The following is a 27,383-nucleotide window of genomic DNA, read 5'->3' as shown; positions in this document are numbered from 1 at the left end:
GAACAAAGTTGTTCTCGAGAGGAATCCCCTTGACACGGTGTGTATAGATGTAAGAGAAAGACGTTAACATGCCTCAAAATTTGCTTACATTAATAGTCATTTATCAAGAAAGAAAAAGTTCTAAACTCATCAAAGAGATATTAAAATCCATGGATTGATAATGGGATATGGTTTATAAATAACAGGTGGCGTATACATAAAATGCAGTATATATATATAAAGTGACAGAGTGCCATGAGAAAGAGATATAGCAACATTTCGTTTAAATAAAAAAAGAATTTGTTGTTGCATCGTTGAAATGAATCTACTCGATGCAAGTTCCGCGAGTCGCTTTAAGACAGAAAAAGGTTTGACGTAAGATTACATTGACAACGTGTACCCAACAGTTTTCCAAGTAATAATCTTATTTATTTGAAAAGAAATACGGCGGATCGTGTTAGGAGATACACAAATAGGAAAGAGAAGGAAACAGACGGAGAAAATTCAAGCAAAATTACGATATAACAATGCAAGTATGTTACACGCGTGAGAAACGAAGAACGGAAACATTTCTCGCGCGCAGGTGGTTGCAATAAGTTAAAATCTATTCTCTTCAACTGTACTTTTTACGCTTCTTGTACACAAAAAAAAAAAAAAAAAAAAAAAAAGGGAAAAGCGAGTGTGCAACATTCATGCTTTAACAGAAAACAAAGAGGGGAAAATAAGCGCCAAGGATGTAACTAAAGGAAGAGAACGCGGAGCTGAAGTTTTCCAAATTGAATGACAGTGGCGAGATCTCACGCGAAGATTTTCTAACGAAGAGGGAAAAAAAAATGAACGCTGCAAGAGAGGATTTTTAATTTAATTCATCTCGCAAACATCCCATCGCGCGTTCCGCTCGATGGCCTCTCTTAGGGTCAACAAGGAAGACTTTCACACGATATCATCGGGCCGTCCTGGAGTGTCGCTCAATTCTTTTTTCGTCGCGTTCTGTGTTTTACCGTCAAACGAAGCGGAAGTAATCCCCCCTTCCTCCCTCCCCCCCCCCACCGCTCCCCGCTTCAATTATGCTCTTGGACTCGATGTTCCATTAGCTATAATGCAATGATGCGAAAATAACAATGGCGAGGAGAAACGAAAATAAAGATTCAATTTTCTACGCGAATATGTTAAATAAATTTGCTTTCATTAAAAAGCAATGTGCAATGTATACATGTGTACGTATCTCGTGAAAGTGTATAATGATGTTGAACGTAATAATCGATGGACGACCAGCAAGCGCGGACCGGCAAGCTGACGACACTAATGGCCGAGAACGAAAATATTAACGAATATAAATTCTCGCTGCGAATTTCGCGGATGGTTAACCAATCGCGGTATAACCGAGTTGTAAGGAATTATTGCGCAAACAATCGACAGAGCAAACACTTGTCGGCCGATGAGGCTCGACATTTGACGAGGAAGAACTTAACTAATGCAATATTTGGTTCGTTCATACAAACCCACCCTAATTCACGCACATATTTACTCCGGTAAACACACCACCTCGTATGTGCGTATACGCGCGTGCATAACTTTGCCTTTTACTCATAACCGTTCAATACATATACACGCAAACCGATGTAATTTCGCATTTCCCTCGATTAAATTGAAATATTTTTGCCGATCGTTCCCTCTCTCTCTCTCTCTCTCTCTCTCTCTCTCCTCTCTCTCTTTCTCTTTCGGCTAATTAATTCGCAAAGGTCTAATGCGCGACGAACAGGTGACGCGCGTGCGCTCCGTAAACGCGTTTCGGTATGTAACGAAACAATCAATATTTTGATATCGAAGTTTACAACAGTACGACACAATGTAGAGATGCGATGAATTGCTATTGCGAAAATAGGATTAATTGGATGGCCCGATAAATTTGCGGTGAGAAAAATGTTTCATAATTATCTAACTTTGCTAATAACTGCGCGTCAAGTGTGGCCGAATAATTGGCAATTCCAATCTCATGAACACTTGATAACCGTAATTGCCGTTACAATCCAATTGTAATAAACAGAAATATGCGCGACTATTTAGCATAGATCGATTTAAATGTAACAAACCAAGAGACGCGATTATATTTGAAAATCGCAGGTGTCACATACACGCACGTATATACACAGGTAAGCTTTTCCTTCTACTTTACAGCTTGTGACGAAAATGCACGATGCTCGCCACGTAGAGACAAATATAAAAATAGGTGCACACGTGTGATACATTAAATATGTAACTGACATGGCAAAGACGGACAAAGAAAAGAAGAAAACCGCCGGCAGTAACCAATTCGGCATTCAAAGGAGCGATCATCCAAAGAGAGGAAAATCCTGGCAGCCAAACAGCACGATATCCGTTTGTATCCAACTTCGTGCGCGCTTGTAGATATAAGGCAAGAAAATAAGAAACCGCTGCAAAATCTTCTTATCGGCGGCGCACAGAGTAACGGTACGATAACTTTATTGTTAACAGAATTACCGATATGGTAAAATAGCTCTTTTTTCACTCCTTTCAACGTGTTTTTTTTTTTTTTTTTTTCTTTTTTTACCTATTTCTTGTTGACGCTAGAGATTCTCTAACGATAGAGCTCTTTCGAAATATTTTTTAATTTGATTTATTTGCTCTCCATAGTTCTTGTTGAACCGCATTAAACTTAAAACGAGTCAGTAAATACGCGAGAAACCGGGAGAAAGACAAATAAATGTCGAAGAAAAGGGAAGCTATCAATTCCTACTGCGGATATACTTATGAAATTCTTTCCTCTTCCCTTAGCGATCTCGGCACGACGAGCTAGAAATTGGACAATTTTATAGCCGGTTCTCGTTTACAGCTCCGTGTGTATCATATAAAAAAAATATATCTTGAAATTTTTTCGAGAGAAGGCGAAGAGAGAAATATTTTCGAGTCGCGAACGTTCAAATCTAGACGCATATTTCTCGGTAAAATTTACTTATTTTCGTAAATATCTATCTATTTTAATTTAATTAAATTTGTATTATAATATGAAATAAGCAGTTCAACGAACTATAACAATTTCATTCGTCAAGAAAGGAAATTTCGTAAAAAATACCACGCTTTAATAATTCAACCTATTATTATTCCAAACTTTGATTCTCCGTAAGAGGATTATTTTCGTCTTCCTAATAAAGAGACTCTTACCTGGAAGGGAAACATGAGGAAAAAAAAACTTAAAAACTTAATCTTTCTTAAAATCTTATCAAAATTAACACGATGATATTTATATTAAACAACATAATAATCTATTTAAAGGAATAATAATATACTTAATTAATTAAAAGTAATCTGTTGAAGAGAAAAATTAGATATATCAGTTTTAAGATTTCTTAAAAAATAAAGCAAATTCCTGCCTCAATCAAAGTGAAAGATTAAAATACATACTATATCAAACGTATGAAATCTCACGTCTACACGTTTATCTCGCATTCAGCTTCGAAATTCACCGCGCGTTGCCCTTGACCAAGAGACTGTGAATAATTAGCAGGAGAAATATAAGAGAGAAGGAGGGAGGAAAGGGAGGATAAACCTATCTATCTAGCTACGCTTCTCAAATACCCTCGGGCACCTTTCGTAGGCACTCTTCATCGTCAGTTTCGTTCCCCGTTAACAGATCGGGCAGGCTTCCATACAACCCTCGCTACGTGAGGAGGGTGCGGTAAATACAGGAAGCGCACAATACTAACCATCAGCGTGTTTCCACTACCCCCATCATCTCTCCAAGCCGCAGTACCCTGTCCCCGCGGCTCCTTTACCCCACGGAGCTTGTTCAAGCTTGTTCTTCCTCTCCGGCTACTTCTTCTTTCCCTTCTACTTCGTCTTCGTCTTTTCTCTCCTTCCGTCCCTTCCCTCCGCCTCCCTCTCCTCCGTCCCCGCACGGACAATGAGAATTTTCTTTCCGAGCCACTGAGCTTAATCGACGATCGTTTTTCATAAATTTCAACTCGAACGGCGCGGGGCAACACTGGGGGGGGGGGAGGGGGGGAAGGGTACGTCGAGGTCGAAGCCCGGCTATTGTTTGTACGTGTTCTCGCCACGGGAGAAGATGTGCATTACGAGCTCGTTCTCTCGTCGTAGCGCTCCACCCCCGCCCCTGTTCCGTGCTCCCTCAAGCGAACGAGCTTCTCCCACTTGGGAAGGGAAGGAAAGGGAAGGGAAGGGGAGAGAAGAGGAAGGAGGGAAGCCGCTCGCCGCTTGCCGCTCGGCGCGATTAGACGCTTCGTTCCGGGTTCCGGGTTCCGGGTTCCGGGTCCCGGGATGTCCTGTCCAGTGTCCGCTAACAACTCGTATTCTTCTTCTATTCGTGCCATTGACTGCCAACGCCGTCGATCGACCGGAATCGACGAACTCGTTTTGCACTTTGCGAGGTATGTAGCTATATGTACACCCGGGTTTTATCGGAGCGTTACGATCATCGTAACGATATCGGTGCGATAGAGCGCGTAACAGATGCCTCGATATAATAAATGTCGATATTCAAAATGTTCGGCGCGACCGAAACATAAATTGAGGAAATTTCCCAGCGACGGCGTTGTAATACGTTGTAATACGTCGACTCGCGGGAGAGGAAAAAAAAAATGCGCGCTTGTGAGAGTGTCACGGACGCTGTTTCCCTCTCTCCCTCCCGTCCCTTCTCTTCCCCCGCGCTGTATTGGTCTCAATAAAGTCATACATCGCGAACAATCAAACTCAAATTCGTCCGACAGGATATTTATTTTAACGGCGAAATCAAGCACTCTGATTTTATCCGTATCGTTGTCCCTTGCTCATCAGTTTTTTTGAGGATAACCCAGTAGCTACAGCGAAAATGTTGCGAATGAAAAACGCAATTTTAATTTCTGTATCTGTCATTTCTGTTTTTGTAAAAAAATGATAAACGGCTAAATTGGCTCCACAAAGAGTAAACGAAAGCGGAAATTGAATTGCAAACTTTTACGCAAATTTTATCGTATAATGAGATAAATGGCGGTTAGCAACATAAAAAACATTGACTTAAATCATTCTATAATGGTCTATTGTTTATTCTATCATGTATTAAAAATTAAGCAATACGATTTCAAAACTTTTTCCATTTAAAGTATCGTCCATTTGGTAGTCCGTTTAATTTACAATATACCTAATTTCACCAAAATTTCTCGTTTTATATTTTAAAATTTTTATTTGATAAAAATGTGGGTTAACAGAAGCGACTTCGCGGACTCGATTTAAAACGAGTAAAATCTGGTTTAACTTTATTAGTTTTTGACTAAAAGATTAGATTACCAAGTTGTTGTTTCAGTTTTCGTTGGCGCACAATTTCGATTAGCTTCGATTTCGCCAATCTCGCCTAAAACGAAGTTTACTTTATTTTTACCGAGTATTCATTGAAATATCATATTATGGAATTATCTATCTTCCGTTGTTGCGAAAGGAGATCATTTTTTTACACGACCGTAAAATCGAGAAACTAAAGATTACAACGAAAATGGCAACATCAAATTTACTGAATTAAAACATCAGAATTATGTTTATCCACGTTATCGAACGAGAAAGAAAGAGAGAGACAGAGAGAGCTTCGCATATTTAAATTTATTTTTTAATTTAATTTTAAAATTGAATGTATATAGTGTGTGTGTGTGTGTGTGTGTGTGTGTGTGTGTGTGTGTGTGTGTGTGTGTGTGTGTGTGTGTGTGTGTGTGTGTGTGTGTATATATATAAAATCGAATCTTTATACTATTAAAATAAAAAATTTCTTGCAAAGAAAAGAGAAAAGGAAGGGAAGAAAAATCGGATAAATGACTCAAAGCCGAATTTTTTGTTTAATTTCAAGTGAACTTTAACAAAGTTTTAGCTGAGAGAACTTTGTTGCAAAAGTATAATATTAAAGTTGCATAAATCAAGACCTCTCTTCTAACGTTTGCCGCGCTTCAAGTTCGAGAGACCCATCGAAGAATCTGTCATTAAAATTTCATCCGTTTATTCTAGGACATCCTGTATGGGAAACTCAAAGAATGTTTGCCCTGCATTTATTCTTAATAAAGGCAGCGCTTCTAACGGAAGCGTTCATCATGCAGATCGTGCAGACTCACAGGATGGACGGTACGGACAGGAAAAATCCGCCGCCGCCGCCGGGGAAAATCCAGAAATGAAGAGTTTCAAGAACGATGCGATGAGCGAACCAGGGCGAACGGAACGAACGAAAGACAGGCGAGAGGGAAAGGTAGGAAGGGAAAGGGCGTTAATGAAATTAAATAATACACAGAGAAACGGCGAAATTAAAGAACGCGAACGCGCTATGGTTGCGCTTAACGGCGTCGAGAAGAAGAAATTAGTCGGACGGATATCGCGCATTCTGCGAACAAATCGCAATTAACTGTGCACCGGGGCAACGGGGGAAAGGGAGAGGGGGAGGGGGAGGGGACATATTAAATCGCATTAAAGCAGGAACGCAGACGCACCTTTCGACCTCGCTTGCGTCTCTGAACGAAGCCGGAAATTTTACGTAATAATTTTATTCTTAATTTTTTATTGCTTCTAGATCAATGTATCACATCTTGGCGAATTGAATTAAGCTTCTGAAAGAGATTTCGGATGTTTTTATAAAAGCGTAAAACAAAAAATACTTATTCTGATAAAAAATATACCTTAATATGATCATCAGTAAAATGAGTTTATATCGATTTTCCGGTAAAAATAGTTTTATAATTTTACCGATTTTTTTGATTTTTTTTTTAGTAAAAGTTGACGTTATTTAATTTTAACAAAATCAAACGGTTAAAGTGTGTTACGTAAGATTATGTATATTCACAGTTTATCAATCGATGATTCCGACGAGGCACGCATTTCACATTTATCGCGAACATCTGTTGCGATTAAACGCGTATAGAGATTATTATATTCTAGTTTGCGATGAAATACGCGTAATTTATACGCGTTTAATTGTGCGGTATTGTTCGCGATCCATTCCGCGTACAGTTCATTCAATTTACGCGCGATACCTCGACCAAGTGATCGATGGATCGCGATCGTCCGCGCGATTGCAGTTAACGAAGTGGTTACGTTCGCATGGCACGATACCGTTTCGCGCATTCTTCTTGCGAGACTGGCGGTTGAATCGCGAATGCAAAATTTATCGCTAATAAATTCGAGACATCGCCTCCCCCCTCGTTATACCTTTCCCGAGTTGAAAATGCATTCTTATTCAAAATAGCCGTCGAAGTATATGTGTCCGAATAGCCCCGCATCGATGACCAAAGCACCGGACGAACGCAAATTCACAAATTCCCAGCGAGAATTGCGGGATATCGCGGTGAAGTATTTCCGCCTAGGAAGTTTTATAGAGAAAATAAAAACTCGGCCCAACACACATGTTTACTGTGGACGGTGACGTTTATAAACGACGAATGTGAAATATCGGACGGAGCCGATAAAGCGTTTATACTTTGATATTATGCGCGATAACTCTCTGTGTACGCTGTTAATACAACGCGAACACACAGTACGAGCGAACTTTTATCGATTACTATATATTCAGACATGGAAAGAATTACATCTATTGTGTATTTAGTGTCAACGTTGAACGAACGACTGTCGAGCAATAGGATTATCAAAAAATTAAGAATTATCGAAAAATTTATCTCAAATTAGAAAAGTATTGCACATTTCGTTTAATACTTTTCTAATTTCAGATGAGTATCGTTTTCGTTTTCCGCAAAAAACTAATCTCTAAAAAAAGACTCTATATTTTTGTCAGTATCGCATAATAATCTACTACTTCATTTCTTCATTCTATATTCTTCGTAGAAATTTCATTCGATACGAGAAATAACTCGTCTTACGATTCATCGGACGATCAGAATAGCAATCTCTCCGCATACGTACCTAACTCTACGGATTAGACATCGGTCGATCTATTGCACAAGTTATTGTTTGCCGCGCGTAATGCACGACGCTGGCGACACAATGAGCGTGAATTTTCGCATGACAATATGCGGACAACGGGTTTATGTAAATGGGGACGCGGGCCAAATTCTGCACGGGATGCAGCGTGCGTGAATCCTGTGGGCATTCGGCATCCTGAAATCGTCATCGTCGTCGTCGTCGTCGTCATCGTCGTTGACGTCGCCGTTGCGCGGGTGGGCGTTCGCCGTCATCGTGGTCGTCAGCCTCCGGATCCAGGTTAGTTGACGGCACCTACCCATAGACAATGGGGCTACGGGGCCAGTACGGTACCATTATCCGCCTCTCGCGCCTATGACAACCCCATGAATTATGCAGCGTAATGTAGACGGATATGCAGAAGCGCTCTCTCCTGTGCGTGCGGATTCGTGCGTTGTTCCATTACCGATGGTACCAACGGCGAAGACACACACGAGAATTACGCCATTCTCTCTCCCCTCCTTCGTCCCTTTTCTTGCTCCCACGCAACCAATCCCCCTTTCGCAACCCTGTCGGTGGATTTATGTTTGTTTATCGGAGCGTAGAACTCTTGTTGGTAATGATCCATGCACGCGGAAATCTTCCGTCTTGGGAATCGCGTGACACTGCGACGAATGAATCGTACGGTTGAACGATCTCCGAAGAGGACGTACGAACGCTTTTGATATTCGTATCCGCGACGAAATCATCGATTTAGTGGCAGAAAATTGCTCTCGGCTCTCCGCGAAACTCTCGGGAAACGTGTCGCGTCCCGAGAACTTCAAACTCTGCTTCGAGGATACGGTTACCGGTTGACGGCGCGCGATTTTGCGCTTCCTCCGAGGAGAGGAAGCGGAAGCACTTCGCTGGAGCCGAAGGACGTAGTTTCGCAATAAAATGCGTTCTTTTCGCGGGAACGTCTCTCTCTCGCCGGAGAGGAAGCGACACAAATAATCTCTCTCATCCCTCTTCCGCCATGAATAGTATATGCACAGGTCCATGGTCCACTTGTTTTCCATATCATCTACTATTAACGACGTAGGGCAGAAAACGCAGTCGAGAAGCGGATCGCATCGGGAATTGGCTCGATAATGTAAAGATATTCTTTTTTTGAAAAAGGAAAAAAAATCGCGCAAGAAACCCATCACGTTTGGGGAAATCAAGTTGGAATATTACACAAAAATTTTTTTTTATCTCGAAAATCTTGACGCGCAGTCCGCTGGGAAACATCCACTGCAAACACGGAGAAGCTTCACGAGCTCGACAACTTTAAGAAACCCCTTCGCACGAGGAGAAAGGTTATTCGGAGACACGTGCGAGATACGCATTGTCGTAGAAGGACATAGTGCGTAGAATAATTTTTCACGATAAAATATTTTAAAGCAATTCTTTGTTATCAGTCCGTTAAAAGAGCGATACGATCATTGAGGGGGAAAATGTTTGAAGAATATTACTATATTATACTATATATTATTCCCATGTTTTCATCCTTGTATATTTTTATGTATTTTTCACAAATAAATAAAATATATTTTCTACGAGATCCCACGCTGATATGAAACATTCACCCTGAAAAACTATCTTTCCTGATATGATAGAAAAGTTTTTCGACTTTGCAATTCCATTTGCATTTCAACCAGAATCTGTCGATATAACTTGTATGAAACTTATAGTGGAATGAGTTTTAAAACAATGTTTTAAAAAAATATTTGGAAATCAGTATTATCGTATTGTGTAAAAAATTTAATGAAATACTTTTAATAGGCAAAGATTAAAAATAATTGATAATACGATCATAACTTATTCAAAGACTAAAGAAGAAAACATAATCTCGCTTCAAACACTAAAAGTATAAATATTACAGTATCAATTTGATGAAAGAAGCTTTTTCAGCAGAAAACTTTCGCTGCAGACTAATATTTCAATACAAACGAGCAGGGACGACAAAAATCGAGGGGTACAGATATATTTTTCATCGTTACAACAGTCTAGAAATGGGATTATGTAAGTAGCCGTTCTGAAATTGTAGCAACGAGAGTTTCAACAAGTTCGGGCAAGTAGTTTAGCCTCCTGGGACACGCGGGCGAAAGCGTATGCGGCACAGAACCGAAGTATGGTCGATAGGTAACGAGTCGTGAAGCACGATTAAAACTTTAAAGCGTTTTCTTCGAAAGCCGTTGTGGCGGTCTAACGTCCGACTTTGTCGCGGTTTCCGAAATACGTTTTCCGGTCGGTTAGACGGTTCGTTCGGGACGATATTACGATTGTCGATAGGTAAGTGTATTTTCCCGTTATCTTCTGCATTTACTACCGAGCGCGAATAGAATTAATGTCCGACAAAATATATTTAAAACTGCAATTTTCATACTTGTGACTAATTTCTTTTTTTTTTTTTTTTTTTTTTCCAAGTAAATTTAGTATCTCCTCAAAGATTGGAAAACGCCAAGCTCTCGTGAGATTTATTTTTTTTCTGATATTTTTCATACAGAAATATCGAAAACTTATCCAATATTGCACGTGTTAAATATTAAAATTAATTATTAAATTCCACGCAAATGTTATTTCTGGAATTTTTGTTCTATATTGTAAAATTTTTCTGCTTCGATGAATTTTTTAATGTAATATATTGTCTCTCTCTCTCTCTCTCTCTCTCTCTCTCTCTCTCTCTCTCTCTCTCTCTCTCTCATTTTTATCAAAGTAGTATCGATAACGCGCAAATAATGCCATTTCACACGAGATGATATACACATGTCGGAAAAAAAACCAGTCGTACAGAGACTAAATATACCCAGAGGGAAAGGAAAAAAGTATCTCTGAAATTAATTCGCGTATCGCGAAACGCTCAATGTTAACACCGATGGTGTCCCACCACGAGTCAGTGAAAGCGTCATTCCCGAAGGGGTCATCTGTTTGGCAAACAGATGACCGCCGACCGCGCAGAGTGTGATAGGTCGCGCAAGAATCCTACGGGAAATCGAACATTATAACGTAACACATCAGTCGCCACTATTATCCGCCACCGAACCAATTGCCGTATACGCATTCAGTGCACCGCATGCAATATACGTAAACAAATCTTTTTTTAATCAGCAGTAAATTTTTTATAACACCTGTTGTTTATTACGCGATCTATTATTGATAACGATTGGCATAATCGATCGCAGGTCGTGTTTCTAACTTTGTTAAACCGAAAAACAACAAATGAGAGAGAAGGAAAGATCGATGAAATCGTTGTAATTCTACTGCCCTTTGTGTCTGCGACTGTTCCTCCAATTTGTTTCCGCAACAAAAGGGGTACGTAATCAGATAGCGGAGGTGTGTGCGTTACGGAACGAAGCCGATCGATATCAGGAGGTTACATAAGAGAAGAGAAGAGAGAAGAGAGAGAGAGAGAGAGAGAGAGAAAGAGAGAGAAAAACACGTGTTAATTGTTACGAGACACGCGCGATAACTCGCGGTGCGGCGCGCCGCGTTAAAAATAGACGCTACTACTTGCAACACACACGTGACATGACTGGCGTGCGTAACTCAGAAATTAGCTTGTAAACTTGTAGCCGCGTTCTGACCATCTGGGACAGATTTTGATAAAGATCCCGAGAATGTTTAAAATATGAGCTACCCGCTCACAGAGACGACATTAGTTGCGCAAATGATAAAAAAAAATGCAATAATTTGTATGCGATCCCGCTCTCTCTTTCCCTCTCTCTCTCTCTCTCTCTCTCTCTCTCTCTCGACGTGTAATAATTTACACGAACACGGGCAGACATTACGAAAATAAAGTCGTAATCTGATAATTACACGCGAACGACAATGTAAATTAACGAAACCGTAAAGATGTCGCGTCTGGCTAGATTATATCGCGGATATTATCAGGACTTCCAAAGACGAATGCGTATCAATCATGTAAGGATTTATTCCCGAGACAGATCGATCAGAATCTATTTGCCGCGCCACCGAGATTGATACTAAACTAGCATTAAGATCGTCGTGATATCGACAAAACGCACGTGTTACACGCAGCGCGTTTCGCGCGCGGTAAAAAACGTGAGATTTATCGAACCTAGGGAGCGCGACATTTTACGTATCCGACGATATCGTGCGCAGATGCATTTTGAGCGTCGCTACGGCATTAAGAGAACGAGCGGCGATAACTCGGGTGTGATACTACCGTGTACAAGTCTTCGACTAGCCTAGAAATTGTGTGCTCCAAGTGACCGTATGCATGCATATCGTATCGTACATCGCACGCCGTTTCTCTCGGTCTATGATCGACCTTATCGTCCCCGAGAAAGTTTTACGATTTCAACATACACGTCCGGATTCTCGAAACCTACCGCACTCTTAACTCGAAATTCCATCTTGCCGCAAAGTTACAATCAGGAAATTAGTCAAACATATATTGCCTTTTTTTTTATTCTGATTCCTTAATCACGAATACGGAATATAATGTATCTGGAAGAGACGTCGAATTCTTTCTGCGAACGTCAGAAATTTTCAACAAAGATAGAGCGGACAGAAAGCAAAGATATCGACGTATTGAATCGATAGCGGCGACCCTAAAGGTATCTACGGTCAGATACCCGGTAACGATGGCTCGAAAACACTTTGGTGCATCTCGCGCGACGATCATAACATTGACACATTATTATTTTCATGATCTGTCATATCCTTGCGTCGCGTGGCGCGAAAGAATTCTTCTTTGAGAGAAGAAGAAAACGGTTAGGATGTTTGCCCTCGTATGCCTTTCGCATCCCCTACCATCCCATCCTTATGCTTGACATTGACATATCGTTCACGCCACCGCTGACTGACGGCTCGCCATTGGTCGACGGCATTCCGCCGTTCCTCATGATACGCAATTTCCCACAGGAGGCCGCGACCTACCCCGTCTCACCAGACGCCTCTGATCTCATCGACTTTTTATCACGCTGATGGAAGTACCTCTTATCCATCGTCGCGATAAGACTCGAGAGAAGATCTCCTTTCTCTCTCGCGCCCCCATCTATAGATATCTGACGGAGCTTTAAAAGGCAGATACCGTCGCCGTTCACGATTAGTACCGTGCTCGGAGCATGAAATTGATAGAACAATTACGGAGGTAACCAGAGGTATAAAATTAATAAAATATCACGTTGCGCTCTCACAGAGGGCGCGACATTGACGAGAGAGGGTGTAAGTCTCTAAAGCGAGAAAGTGGCTCTCTCTCTCTCTCTCTCTCTTTCTCTCTCACTTTCTCGCGTTCTGGAGCGAACAATTAAATTTCACCAGAGAGACCATGAAGCGCTTCATTACGAGAAGATCCTGATCCCATCATCTTTTCATCACGCTGATGGGACAGACATTTCTTCTTCTTCTTATCTTACCCCGGTCTTGCTCGACACGCGGCCCAGCATTATTATGACAAAAATATAATCATAGAAGTCAAGAGCTTCATCAATTTAGAGAAATGTATCATTAGACGCGTAACGCGCTGGATTAATACGCGACATTAATAATCCAATTCAGCTTATTATTTCCACGCGCGCGTATACAAACTCGCGAAAATTAAGCCCAAGTTGTTAGTGAGATGAGATATTTCTTTGACGTGCAAATGCATTATTTTGTCGTGATTATAAAATAGAGGGCAATGACATGTACCGTAAATTAGATATTTTCAATGAAAGTTTTATGAGAATAGCAGGGGAGAAAATAACGATTGTACAAATAACACTTTGTTATATGAAGTATTACAAATCTGTGCGACGATATTAGAGATTAATGTATTGCAAATCTGTGCCACGATATTAGAGATTGATGCAATTTCGTTTCATAATTATTGTTCTTATATATATATATATATATATATATATATATATATATATATATAGTAATTAAATTTGCGTACCTTCAGATTCGTATACATACGGAATATAATCACTGTTTCATTTAAAATTTTGTAATTACCCTTCTTTTAATCTCTTTCGAATAGATTTAAAATTGTTATAGATTTAATTAAAATACATTCAGCAAAAGAAATATTCAGATTAATAAGATATTTAAAAATATGTAAGAATTTAATTATTGTTCTATTTAAATTTGTAGTTGTCCGTTTCTTTTGCCCTCTATACAATTTATTTAAAATTTTATTATATTTTGTTACATTTTGTTATATGGTATACAGAATATTGAAAGAACTCTTTATTCGATGAAATTTAAAAAAAAAAAAAAAAACATTTATATCAATAAATTCTTTAGAAAATGGCGTGTAACGGAATTAATGAAACACTCTGTATATATCTGTGTATGTATAGATGTGTGGGTGTGTCTTTCGATTATGAGTAAAGTATAAATGAACCGCGCGAGGCAGTTCATATATAGATACAAAAGTGATTCAAGCTGCAAGACTCAATTAGGAATAGGAGACGAGCGAGACGAGCGCCTTATTGTTAGAGATCAGACGAGCTCGCTTGAATCTTTTGTACATCTTCGTCGCCAAACGACGGATTATTTGCACCGCCTGGAATTCTCCTGCTGCGCTTTAATTTAACCACGATCTTTTCTCCGTGCCCTCAGAATCACCATTCCACTTCCATCATGGAAGACATCATATTTTCCTCATCGCCTGAGGGTTTTCATATTAAGTGCGTAAATCCACTCGCTGATATGGCATCGCGAATTCACTTTCTAGTCATATAATAAGCAAACAAGAAATGTAACTTTACTGCGATGTCAATGTTTACAAAAGAGATAAAAATGTCATTTCTTTTGTATAGAAATACGTTATAATAACGATCTAAGAAAATAAGTAGAATATAATAACGGGTGTAGACCTAACCATTGTTTTAACAGTGTTCGACCGATTGTTTTTTCTTTCAAAAACATACACGCATTTATTAATAAATTTACGTACAAAATGTCATGGTGTAAAATTATGACTTTTAATGCAATCGTTATTTTTTAACTCTCGAGTTTTCCGAGAAATTTCATACCGGCAAAAAAATTCAAATCAGAGTCCTTTCAATCTGCAATTTCAGTAAAAAAAAAAAAAAAAAAAAAATAAAATAAAAAAAGGATGCGCGTGTCGCGCGCATATTACTAACCAGTTTTTTCAGTGTACGCATCGACAATCGTCTTTGTAATCGAGAGCGGTGGTGAATGTAAAAGCGGCTAATGCCCTTTTGAACGATGCCGATATCAGTGAACGATTAGCATTACGGCGGATAGGTAGGGTAGAAAGAAGCGGAGATAGATACATTACCCGACGTGACAACACCCATTTCTCTGCTACTCTTTCGGCCCACCTTTTTCCTAGAGCGACCATGAATCTCCGTTGGCGGCATTGTTACGAGATCGGGAAAAACGACCGGCTAAACCGGTACGCGGATGGTCTTCGGCAGTTTCTTAAAGGGAGATCGAGAGGTCTGCTTCAATGACCGAACACGATAGGAGAGTTCACCGAGTGAAGAATAGAAACAGTAGCTCGATCTCGACGAATACCATGAGACGCGAAGAGTGTACAAAGAGAACGGCATTTATGGGGAAAAAGTTCAAGAGCGAATAAACTCTTCTCATGAAAAAACATTCTCGTCGAGCACAATAATGTGTATTCTATTGATTTTTTACTATTTCATCGCTAGTCTGCGATCAAAAATTACAAAAGAAAATAGAATTATATGTTGTGTTATTTCAAGCGCGCAATCGTGAGAAATTGCTTTAATGTTAAAAAGACAAAGAGAAAGGAAGATTTATGGCGATTTAGACACGACGAAGACGATGTTAACCAATTTCTACACATGCAAATAATAGTATTTACGACATTTGAACGCGCGCGCGACGAGAAGTTAGAATATAGCGTGCAAAGTAACGGCAATTGTGCTATCTTGCACCGGAAACTAGTTCTACATCAAGTCAGATGTCGTGAACTAACTTGGCGCAATTGTTACACTTTGCGCAACTGCCAACAAATATTGTTCACGATGCATTCACGATGAAACTGGGTCGAGTCAAGCATATGTTTTGTCTAGAGGAAAAAAAAAAAAAAAAAAAAAACAGAATAAATTACCAATATATGACTATAATGATCGATAACACCTCTCACAATTATTTATATATGCATTTATTCTGCAATTACTGAATAATGACAGTCGTAATTAAGTGTAAAAAGAAACGTTAAAAATTCACAAAGTCAATGTACAATCCCGCCAATCCAGGATGTTTCTTGCCTAAATATCATTTCCATAAATTCTGTCCTCCACATTTCTATACGATAATCAATTTTAAATTGGTCGCTGTAAATTATAATATATTATCGATCGATGAATCGTTGTGGCGTAACGCGATGGTCTATTTGCCAAATTAATCTGTCGTCGCTGAAGCACCGACGATTGCAATTTGAAGGGGCGTTTTACAACATTTTCGTTCTACTTTGTGATTGACGAGCGAGGCTACCGGTAAGCGCAAACAATCGCGCGATCCTCGCTCATTTGCCATAGGCAGCAAGTTTCGCGAAGCATCGCCTCTCTCTTTTCCCCCTGTCCCGTTTCGATCAATAAGATGCGCCGAAAGTACGCCGGGATTACGCGACTCCAGACAGTAAATTAATCCACCGTTAACAAACCATGTCTTCCTTTATAGTTCTCTCTCCGTGCCCTGCTCTAACCTAGATCACGACCAAATACTGCCATCCGAGACGTCAGCCCCAAAGCAAATTACTTAGCGCGGCATCAGGATCGTCTGATGACGTTGATTGTCGAAATCGTAATTCGAGAATCTGAGGACACTGTCGTATCACATATCGTATCACAGCTAGATTAATACCTCTTGATGTTTATATATTCACGAGCCAAATTATTATATGTCACGCGTAACATGTAACGTTGTCATCTCGCGGCATCGCATAAAATTGCATCAAAGAAAAGAAAGAATTGTATAATAACGTAATTATTTCAGAGTAATTTACGCAAATAAAATTATAAAGCGCGTTAATAAAATTATTTATACGAAATGTAGATGTTCGAGGCTCTTTTACTTCCAAAGACACGTTTTCATTTTATATTTTACGCGAAAAACATTTGTTTTATTTGTTTTTTTTTTTCATGTTTTTTCATGCTTATTGTTTTATTTTGACTTGCCAACACAAACGTGGACCAAGCTCAACGTATACCAAACGCTTCATGTACTGTCATATCAATTTGTTGATAAAGCTAAGCAAATGGGTGGAAAACGTTCCTTTCATTTCATCGTGAATGTACGCACAAAGCAAGTTTCATCCGAAAACACCTGCGGCTGAATATAGGACGCGCAAAAGGGCAAAAAGCGACGAGTGGCGGCTCTTAGCTCCCAGTAAATTCGTATATTCCCGTCGGATCCGTTGACGCTGAACTGAACTGAAACAAGTCGTTTATATCGTTCATACCTTACCACCATCGCCACTATCGTCGCTCATCTTCGCGTCTCTTCCGCCTCGTCTCTCGCATGCGGCACGAAGAATCGACGATGGGAAATAACCTGAAATCGTTCCGCATGAGACAACGCCGGAAGCGGAATCGATTCCGTCAGCGAGATTCAATCGCGATCACTCTCGTATCGACTAGCTGCTGGGATCTAAGTTGCAGGTATGTGCCGATGCGGAGTGCATGCGTGCATCAAACTCGTGATATGCGCTCGAAACACGTGCGAGGAAACTTTAAGCGCGATAAGAGTTTAGCGCGATTCGGTAAATAAACCTTATGCAATTTTAGTCTATAAATATTTATACTGCAATAATATAACCTTTTTACTACGAAATAGAGAGTAGGAATTATGCGAGAGAAGTTATGCAATTCTGAAGCAGAAAAGTTTGACGTTAATGTATAAGTATTTCACAACAAGAAAAATATCTTAACAATAATCTGTTACGTAATTTTGTTGGGAAACAAAAGAGCGTAAAGAATAGTTGTAAAAATTAAAATTTTTCATAAAAAATAACCGTTTATCGGATTTTAAAAAATTACAATATATATAAGCAACACAAGTAGATAGCCTACAATCAATACAACTTTTGTCCAAAAAATGACAGTTTCTCAAAATCAAGGCGAAAAGAATATTCAAAAGTACCTCACATATACACTCTTAAAACTATCTGCAGCTTCACTACCCACTATCTATAGTCTACGAAAATTACAGACGCAATAACTTGTGTGGTAGGGATAATTTCCGGCAAACAGGATGAGATCGAGATATTTGCATGCAATTTCGAAGAAAGGAAGCTCCCTCATCGCGCTTGACAGTTATAGGACGTCTCGTTTGTAACTGTCGACGCGACAGAATCGGGCTTAAAGCCGAGATGCATCCTCTGAAAACCGACGGGAAAATATTGGATTCAATGTACATATCCGAAGTACAAGGGAAGGGGAAAAGAAATCGACGGCAGGAGAATTGAGTAAGAAATATAAGTAAAACGAGCAGCGCTCAAATCGAAGTATATGAAAGCTCGTTATTTCGAAATCGACGAAACGAACTTGCGTAAATATCTTTTTTTTTCCCCCTTCGGACATATGTTTACGTTCGTCGAAAGGTCGTCAATCCCAACGAGATTGAAGTGAGCGACACGTACAACCTTCTAGATTGGTGATCACGAAAAATCGTAATTTTATGCGATCCGAGTGACGTTTCCGGCCGACTCTGCGTTACGCAATTTTCCTTACGGACACGTGTATAATTCTCCTTTTCCTATCAAAAAAATCGCACGTATCCACTTCTTTCTTGTCAGATAAATAAATTGTATTTGGAGAAACGCGAACTTTTCAAACAATTTGTCCATCATGTCCGAAATATCCTTGAGACGTCAGATCATCGATCCCCTCGTTTAAGCTTCGAGGTATATAAATACATTTACGTTCCTCTCTTACTGGAAATATGTCAACGTCGGCTACACAGTGAATGATCAAAGGTCGGTAGCCTCGTGTAGATGAAGAACGTTGTAGAGCATGAAAGAATCGATAACACGTGATTCGCGCTATATACATTAATTGTCGCAAACTATGCTTCACATGTTTACTTTATCGTTTGTCGCCGAAACTTTATCGCGGTCATTAACCGTTTAACAATTTTCAACATGTCTCGCACGAGGTGAAGTTTAAATGTAACAAAGTGGCAGGCACTTCGATAAAACTCTGAATTTGATTCATTGTTAAAAATAAATCGATTGACCGAGTTAACAGCGGAAATCAATGACGGATAGAACAGATACGTATAATAGAATAATGAGCGGCATATATCGCGTAAAATTTATGTGAAATTTGTCGCGAGAAGTATCACATACAAATCTCAGCGTCAACGTCGAAAATAAAATTATATTCCATCCCTCCGTTCTCCATTATAATGCAAATGCAAATTCATTGTATCGATAATGATAAACAGGGGGCGACAAGCTGGACATTAACTTCGTTGACGGAGAGTACTCTATATATCACTCGCAGTTTAAACGCAAAGCCCACCAAACAAATATACGTCCCAATAATATTAACAACAAATACAATACATCGAGCGGAAGGGGACGCGAGGCAACGAATGAATTATGTTACGGCCGAACAACGGGGCGAGCCGTGAAAAATGTGTGCTTGAAACGATAATCGGCTTTGTCCATTATTAATGTTGGACGATCAATTTTATATGTTTTCCTTTTCGGCAACGCAGATCGCGCAACTGCAGGTCTGAACGAAAGATCTAAGATTCCTTTGACGAGCGCGATAAGCGCCAGTTTTCCATAGTTTACTCTTGATTACACAGGCGGACAAATTTCCATTCCTTTAGACAAAAGTTTCCCGTCCAATGGCGCCGACGTCGCCAGGTCGAGATGAAAATTTCATCTCGAAAATTAACTAGTTGCTCGCGATTAAACGAAAGGAGAATCACTTCGTCTCGATTAGAGTTACGCGAGGAATTATCGTGTCCCGACGATGTCGCAGTGTGAAATAAACTGCCGACGGGACGGAACGTAAAGTTTCTGAAAAGAGCGGAGAGGAAAAACGAAATATCGGCGCGAGAGAGAATTCTCTCACGTTCGTCTCTCCCGGTTTTTTTTTTTTTTTTTCCGCGTCCCATCGATCGGTATCACAAAGGAAGCGAGGGCGGCCAATGAATCGTGAAGAGCTCCGGGATAAAAATTACGCGGCAATAAAGCACGACATTAACGCGAGTTGCATGCTCGCTCCTCGCTCGAGATTTCGCCCCGCGAGTCACGTAATCGCAGAAATGAAGATATCGCTTGTGTGAAAGACGACCGCGCGATAATCACGTCGGGAATAAAAGAGTCCTTCTGAAACGTACGTGTTAAGTGCCGGAAATCTCCAACAAACTTGAAATGCACATGCACACACACATATATACTCTCAAATGGAAAATTGCGCATTGTAAAACGAATTCTAAACCAATGCACATTTTAAAAATCACATTAAGTTACTTACATTTAAGTGACATTTAAAATCGTATAGGGTAAACTCGGGTAAGATGGCCATTGTTTTTTAAAATGCAAAAAACATACTTTTATTTTTGTTATTTTTTAATAGTGTTTGGCATATTATCTTTACTGAAGCTTAAATTATGTAATATTATCGAAATTAAAAGGAAAATTTTTAATAGAAATTTTATATTATCAAAATAGTACAACATAAGCATTGGCCATCTTACCCAACTTTTAAGGAAAAGATGCCCCTAGTGACGGAAAGATGGCTATAATATTTATAAAAAAAATAGTGAAAACAAAAATAAAAATTATAGGTCATATAACAATTTATATATCTTTATAATATGTCTAACATCGATTACGATAGCTTAACTGTAATTTATTCGACGTTATAACAGTTTTTCGTGGACGAATGAAAAACTTTACAGGTAGTCAAAAGTAAAAATATGATACAAGATTCACGATATCGTTATTTCGAATAATCTATGCACATAAACTACTGTAAATATCGATTATCTTTGATAATGACTAAAAAAGCGCATTATATATGTAGCGATTATTAAAAAAATGACAGCCTATGACCATCTTTTCCGTATGGCCATCAAGTCAATCTTTAACAACTAGATCTTTAAATATTCGAAATAACTACAATATTTTAAAGTACATCTAAAAAAAATTAATAAGCTGAAAAATAAACACACGTAATTAATACGTGATGACATTATTAGTAATTAGATTCATCGAAGCTTTCACGAATCTGCTAATAATATTATATTACCACGTTAGTCACGCACTTTAAATCTCGCTTCACTCACGTCATCTAGGTCAGTTTTATCAGAGTATATCGACATAGCGTTATTATAACATCGGTCGAGCGATCGCATCTAAATGAAGCACTCAATCTTTGCCATGTGCGGTCTAATCACGTAGACTATGAAACGCGCGTGACTTTTCCTCCTGAATGATGATAAATTTAATTCCCACGTCTTCTCTAATAAAAACATTCTACGAGGGGCGGAAAGCCTACTTCGTCGAGAGAGAAAATTCTATCCTTGTCAGTGAAACCATTCTCACCGCAGTCGGCCGTGCGTGGGCTTCATCCTTCCTGCCGAGAAATTGGAAGAGAGGCGTCGTAGGCGTCGTACGTGTCGCGACGAGGAAATTAAGAAATGAGATCACCGGAATAGAGTGAAGGGGTACGCACGGGTAGGGCAAACGAGTCGGAGAGATTCCGAGGACACGCGACAAAAAGGGTGCATCACGACGAGGGATGGGAAATGGAAGGATAAGAGAGACGGTCCGAGTCCGAATAAAGGAAGAAAGTCTAGGGAAAACTGCAGGAAGAAAACTCTGCGGTGGATCGGTTCGTTAAACCACCTCGGAGAAAGAAAACTCGGCGTGTTCTTCCCCAATATCGTCCCTCTTTTTCGCGACCCCTTGACGGAAGGGTATAGTAGGATTCTGGTAGTGTAGCATCAACAACGGCACGTGCTGAGCCTCGCGTATCGCACGCGTGTACACACGTATCTGTCGCGTGCGCGAAACGCAACGCAAGTACCTAGTCTTTTCTTTTGATCGCGAATAGACTAGTCTTCTCTATTTTTAAAGACACGCTCGTCCCTCGTATTTGCTATTTATCGACTACCTCGTACCCGCTTTACCCTGCCCGGCCTGCCTGTCCGTGTTTGCACTTGGAAGAAGTGGAGCAGCCTGCGTCCACGAGCACTTTAATCTTTTCTTCTTTATCCGTCCGCACTACCTGCGCCGATATACACGGCTGCACGATATCGTAAACTGAGTTTTCTCACGAAACGCTACCGGCATCCCGAGATATTTACGGTTAACTGGAACCTAATGCACAATGCAACTCCGATCCGATCGAAGTTGCAATTTTACGTTGCAAAGAAAACATGCTCGGCATATTTTTCTCCCGTCCCATATTATACACGCTACTTTTATCTACCTAGTTTGCTTATCGTATTGAATTATATAGAAATGCATTTAGAAATGTATTATATTTTCTAATTTTACTGTTAGCGGCCATAAATAATTATGTCAATCTTTTGAGAGAGGGAGAGAGAGAGAGAGAGAGAGAGAGAGAGAGAGAGAGAGAGAGAGAGAGAGAGAGAGAGAGAGGGAGAGAGAGAGGGAGAGAGAGAGGCACAATTTATAGGTATAAAAATACTTTTTATATTAATTGTTCTCTACGTAACTCCAATTTACGTTTCAACTAAATAACAGAAATGTTATCACAATATCAAGTGAAAAAATATAAAAAAAAAACAACGCGTGAATGGCACTCGACAGACACAATGTCGTTAGTAAAATTGCCGGCTTTTCAAATGTATTTATTATCGAGAATAGAGTAGAGAGAGAGAGAGAGAGAAGTGTAGCATTCGAGTCTATACATTTATATTTTTCCATTTTCAATTTTAATTATTATCGCGTCACGTTAAGCATAGTAAATAATTAAACTCTAACGGGCTCATCGGCGTGATTCGCACCAATGTCTCTCAACAATATGCAAATATGTCGCGAGATTCGCTGACGTTGCAAGTTCGACCGGCTTTACCATAAGAATTATCGATCATCCCCTCCATAAAACACGAGTGTGCAGAAATCACGAGCGTAGCGTAGGGGTACGGTGAAAAATCTAGGGCGCTCGGATAAGTGACTATGTCATAACTATGAATCTTACAAGGGAGCAAGGCATTTCTGTAAAGCCACTTCTAACAAGAAGTAAGTAAAATTGATTTTATCCAGATCCCCACGTGCGTTCACGTATGAAGCCTATGCACGTGCACATCCTTGTACATTGTTGAAAATTAACTAGAAAATATCTGTAGTACTCACAACGCGACTTTATAGAACACAGATTCATCGAGTATTTTTCTCTTCTTTTTTTTTTTTTTTTTTTTTTATTTTATTTGTACTTCTTCCCTCCCTCCTCGTCCCCTTGAAAAACACGCGCACATCGAAAATATAATCGTGTGTGATTTGCGCTTTGATAGAGCTTTCACCGTGCGATATTTCTGCGTGTGCAAATGACACTCGACAAAGGCCGCGGTCCCACAACAACTGCAACGTCGCAGTCGATAATTGTTACATTTCGAACATGTTTTTGTTATTACGACACGCGCAGCTTGCCGCTTCTATTTTCAAGCGACGTAATTGCCAGCTGTCAGATCGATAAACGACAAGAAAATATATCTGAGGCGTGCAAAATTTGGAAAATTTTACATTCACATAGATAGGGAAATTGAATAATTTACAAAACGACAAGAAAACAATCTTCCGTGTAATCCCCCGTATTTAATTTACATCGTTACTATTTTGCTCGAGAATATACTGAACTTTCTTCCCTGCGTAAATTTCAAAGATTATAATCATTGACAATTTTTATAGCAATAACGATGAGAAAAGCTGGTCCTGTCAATTTGATCTCTGATCGCGATAGCACTCACGATTGCTCTAATAAGATCCATCCGAGAATTAAGGTTTCTTAAGCCAGCATTTCTCCGCTGCATCCTTAATCTTTAATCGCGTATCAAGAGAAAACGAGTTTAATCTCGCTGTGAGCACCGAGTGCGGATTAATAAACGAGAGCTGAAAGCGTCCATCTGCAGCACCGACGACACGGAAGCGGGAAAACCTGCGGGAAGCGACTGCGACATCCTTCTAAGCCCTAAAACCGTACCGTGAAAATGTCGGCGCCCCGCCGTATCCAGAGAAACGACGCTAAAGTACTTGCAGAATCGCAGTACGTGTCCGAACTTCCCCGGCCTCTCTCTCTCCGACCCTCCTCCCCCCCCCCCAAGTTCCTAAACTTGGTGGCGGAGCCTCACCTATTATAGCGGCCAAGTTCCAGTCTGTCCGAACCCATCCGTCCACACACACACATGCATATACACACCAACGCGATGCTCTTTAATATATGCGCGTGTAACGTGTCGCTGGCCGTGTTCGCGTACCCGCCGGCAGGCTTGTGTCCGTACGCGTGTTCCGACCCTACCGTCCTTTAAACACGAGGTCTGTTCCTGTCATAAGACGAGGCGGCCGATCGATGTTAGTGATCCGAAAACCGATACGAAAATGCAAAAAAATAAATGAACAAATTGCAGATTCAGGCACTGTCTTGATAGACATAGATTCGAATCTTATCATCGATTAAAATTAAATTATATGTACAACGTATGATTTTCTTTTACTTTTATTATGGAATAGTTTTATTACAGAATATAAGTAAAAATTAATCGAATAAAATAAGAATGAAATAATGAATTGAACATCATCGTAGAACTGTGTAAATTATTATTATTAACTCTAGATTATTCTATACCAATATATTTTATATGTATATATATATATATATATATATATATATATATATATATATATATATATATATAGAAAAAAGAAAAGAGACATAAACAATAAAAAGCAACATTATTTCATTCTTATTTTATTCGATTAATTTTTATTTATATTAAATTCTGTAATAAAACTATTCTACAATAAAAATAAAAGAAGATCATACGTTGTATATATAATTTAATTTTAATCAATAATAAGATTCGAATTAACAGAAATTGTTATAACATCGATTACTTATTTCTCTTCTCAAAGTCTTATAAAGATAGACTAAAGTATTATAAGAGAATAATATGTGAAAGCGAACGTTGCGGCAGCCGGAAATGCGGAAGTAAACGAAACGCGCGAACTAAAATTCAATCGAATCCTTTACCGCTTTTACCGGAAATACGGATAAGCGACCGGATCGTCGTCAATCTCTTGTGATCACCGGAACGGAATCTCTAGACCTTCCTGCCTGATTGACGGGGCAGAATATCTTTGCGCTTGAATCGCAGCGCCTTAATCGAATTCCTGGCGGTGCTCGGTGAACTTGTTTAGCATCAGGGACTACGTCGGAGACAATTGGCCAGAGTAAATGCCAAGATGCGAATGACATATTTGCGCGAGGAGCGCGCGCAAAGAATATAAAAAGATAAAAAGATTTTGAGATCGCTAGCTCCGTTATTAAAAAATTCCTTTGCTTTTGCATGGAAAGGAGAGAGAGAAAGAAAGAGAGGAAGGAGATTTGGAGAGAAGGAGAGAAAAAAAGTATAAAATATTATATTTTCTAAAATTAAAAATGCATTTTACACTTTCTCTTTCGCTCTCTTGATGGAAAATTTATTTTCGTATGATTCTTGGCTCGATATTACAACGATAACGCAGATTTGTTGACATAAGTTGTGCAACCGAAAAGCCAGGCAAAGACGGAAATTATTAGACGAGACCTACTTTTCGCATGAGAGCTCTACTCGCTATATTAATGATATTGCCGCTTCCATCGTTGCATATTTAATAAAATAAACGGAAAAAAAATTAATAATCAAAATGAAAATCTAAATCGAAAAAAAAGCTTAAATATTTCTTGAAATTTGATTATAACGCGTTCGCGCGTTCAAAGCTTTACACTGGCGCCAAGTATAAATGGCAGTCGTGAAAAATGCAGTCCGCGTGCTATGCTATGCAATGACTTTGAGAGAGTTTGAACTAGTTTGTAGCAGTAACGGTACGGTGTCGACTAGTGTCCCTAACAGTTAAATGAACGAATGTCATTGAGCTACTTTAGGAATAGATGTATGATTAAATCGATCTCGTTGACGAACGTCAAAGGGAGCGAGCGCTGAAGTTTATTCTTTAAATAGCGTACTATTGGAAAATCATCAAATGTGAATAACTTTCTTATAAAGTACACTATATATACCTCATTAAAAAGAAATATCGACATAGCTCTACCTTTTAATTAACTTTCAATTTGTACGGATATACAGCGGAGGATCTATTGAAAAATAAAAGTAATGTCTTGTGAGATTCTAGTGTGATTACAGAAGAAGAAAAAGAGTTTCAATTCGCGATATATATATATATATATATATATATATATATATATATATATATATATATTCGCTTTATATATTATATATATATAAAGCGAATTTGTGCTCGGCATTTAACATTTCGTTTTCCTTTTTACTGCGCCGAGGAGCTTGCAATTGTGTCTGTGTGTCCGAGGAAAGTTGGAACACGAGCGATATAATAAGGTCAGAGGTTTCCGCGACGTTACTTATGTCGTCCAAACACAAGCGCAACTGCCTAAAGGTTTCATAAAAATAATTGGACGCTCAACGGAACGAGAGAAGACATACAAAAGAAATGGCGCAACGAATTTAACCGACGTAAGTTCTTGATACGTTTCCGCAATATTCTGTATCAACAAAGTGATATCCTCTCGTACCGTCCGACCGACAAAGAGAGAAAGGCGGATATATCTCGGTAGCTTCTTATTCCGCACGTAATCATTCACTATGGATTTGCAGAAATGTCTGCCGCGCAGATCGCGCGGAATCATAAATTCTCTAGCGCGTTTCCATATGCAGTTTTACATAGTTTCATAGATGTTATGCGTTGTTGTGCAATGTTACTTTATGATTTCGTAGTTACACGGCGAATCAATTCCCCCGAGCAAAATAGAAATCAACTTTCACCATTTTACAACTGTTTAATCGTGAAATTTCAAAAACTGTTAAAAGCAAATGTTAATATCAAAAGACCGTTTGCGATCATAAACATGTTTTCACACTATGTAAATTTAAAATTAATTATATATCATATAATTGCCCTCATCACATGGTCAATTTTACGGTAATATTGATAAACGTGTGTATCTATAATGTTTTATGGTTGTAGATATATATACGTATAAATTAATTTCTACATACGTGAAACAAAGGGAAGATTGAATCCGATTTTCACTAGCCGGAGAGTTAACGATTCCTGTCAGAAAAAAAAGAAAAAAAAAGCGAATGGGGATCATCGATGCCGGAAAGCGATCGTCCGCTTGTTTTTCATTGATTGGCCCTGGGAAAAATATATTTCGCCTCCGTTTCTCGTCGCGACATTTTCTATCATGAGAGACAGACGAAAATAAAATTGAAGTCTGTACCGGTATAAAAGTTTAGTCCTGTCTGATATTCTC

At 39.3% G+C, this 27,383-nt stretch overlaps 1 protein-coding gene across 2 annotated transcripts in view; it reads right to left on the bottom strand.

The window, feature by feature from the left end:
• The window catches only part of LOC140665638 (kin of IRRE-like protein 1), a 366,422-nt gene that overhangs the window by 330,669 nt on the left and 8,370 nt on the right, over nucleotides 1-27,383 (bottom strand). The window lies entirely within an intron of this gene.

Source organism: Anoplolepis gracilipes, chromosome 5, assembly GCF_047496725.1.
Source record: "Anoplolepis gracilipes chromosome 5, ASM4749672v1, whole genome shotgun sequence".
In the NCBI taxonomy this organism is placed as follows: Eukaryota; Metazoa; Arthropoda; class Insecta; order Hymenoptera; family Formicidae; genus Anoplolepis; species Anoplolepis gracilipes.
Note: the sequence above shows the minus strand (reverse complement) of the source record. Positions and strands in the feature narration are given on the sequence as shown.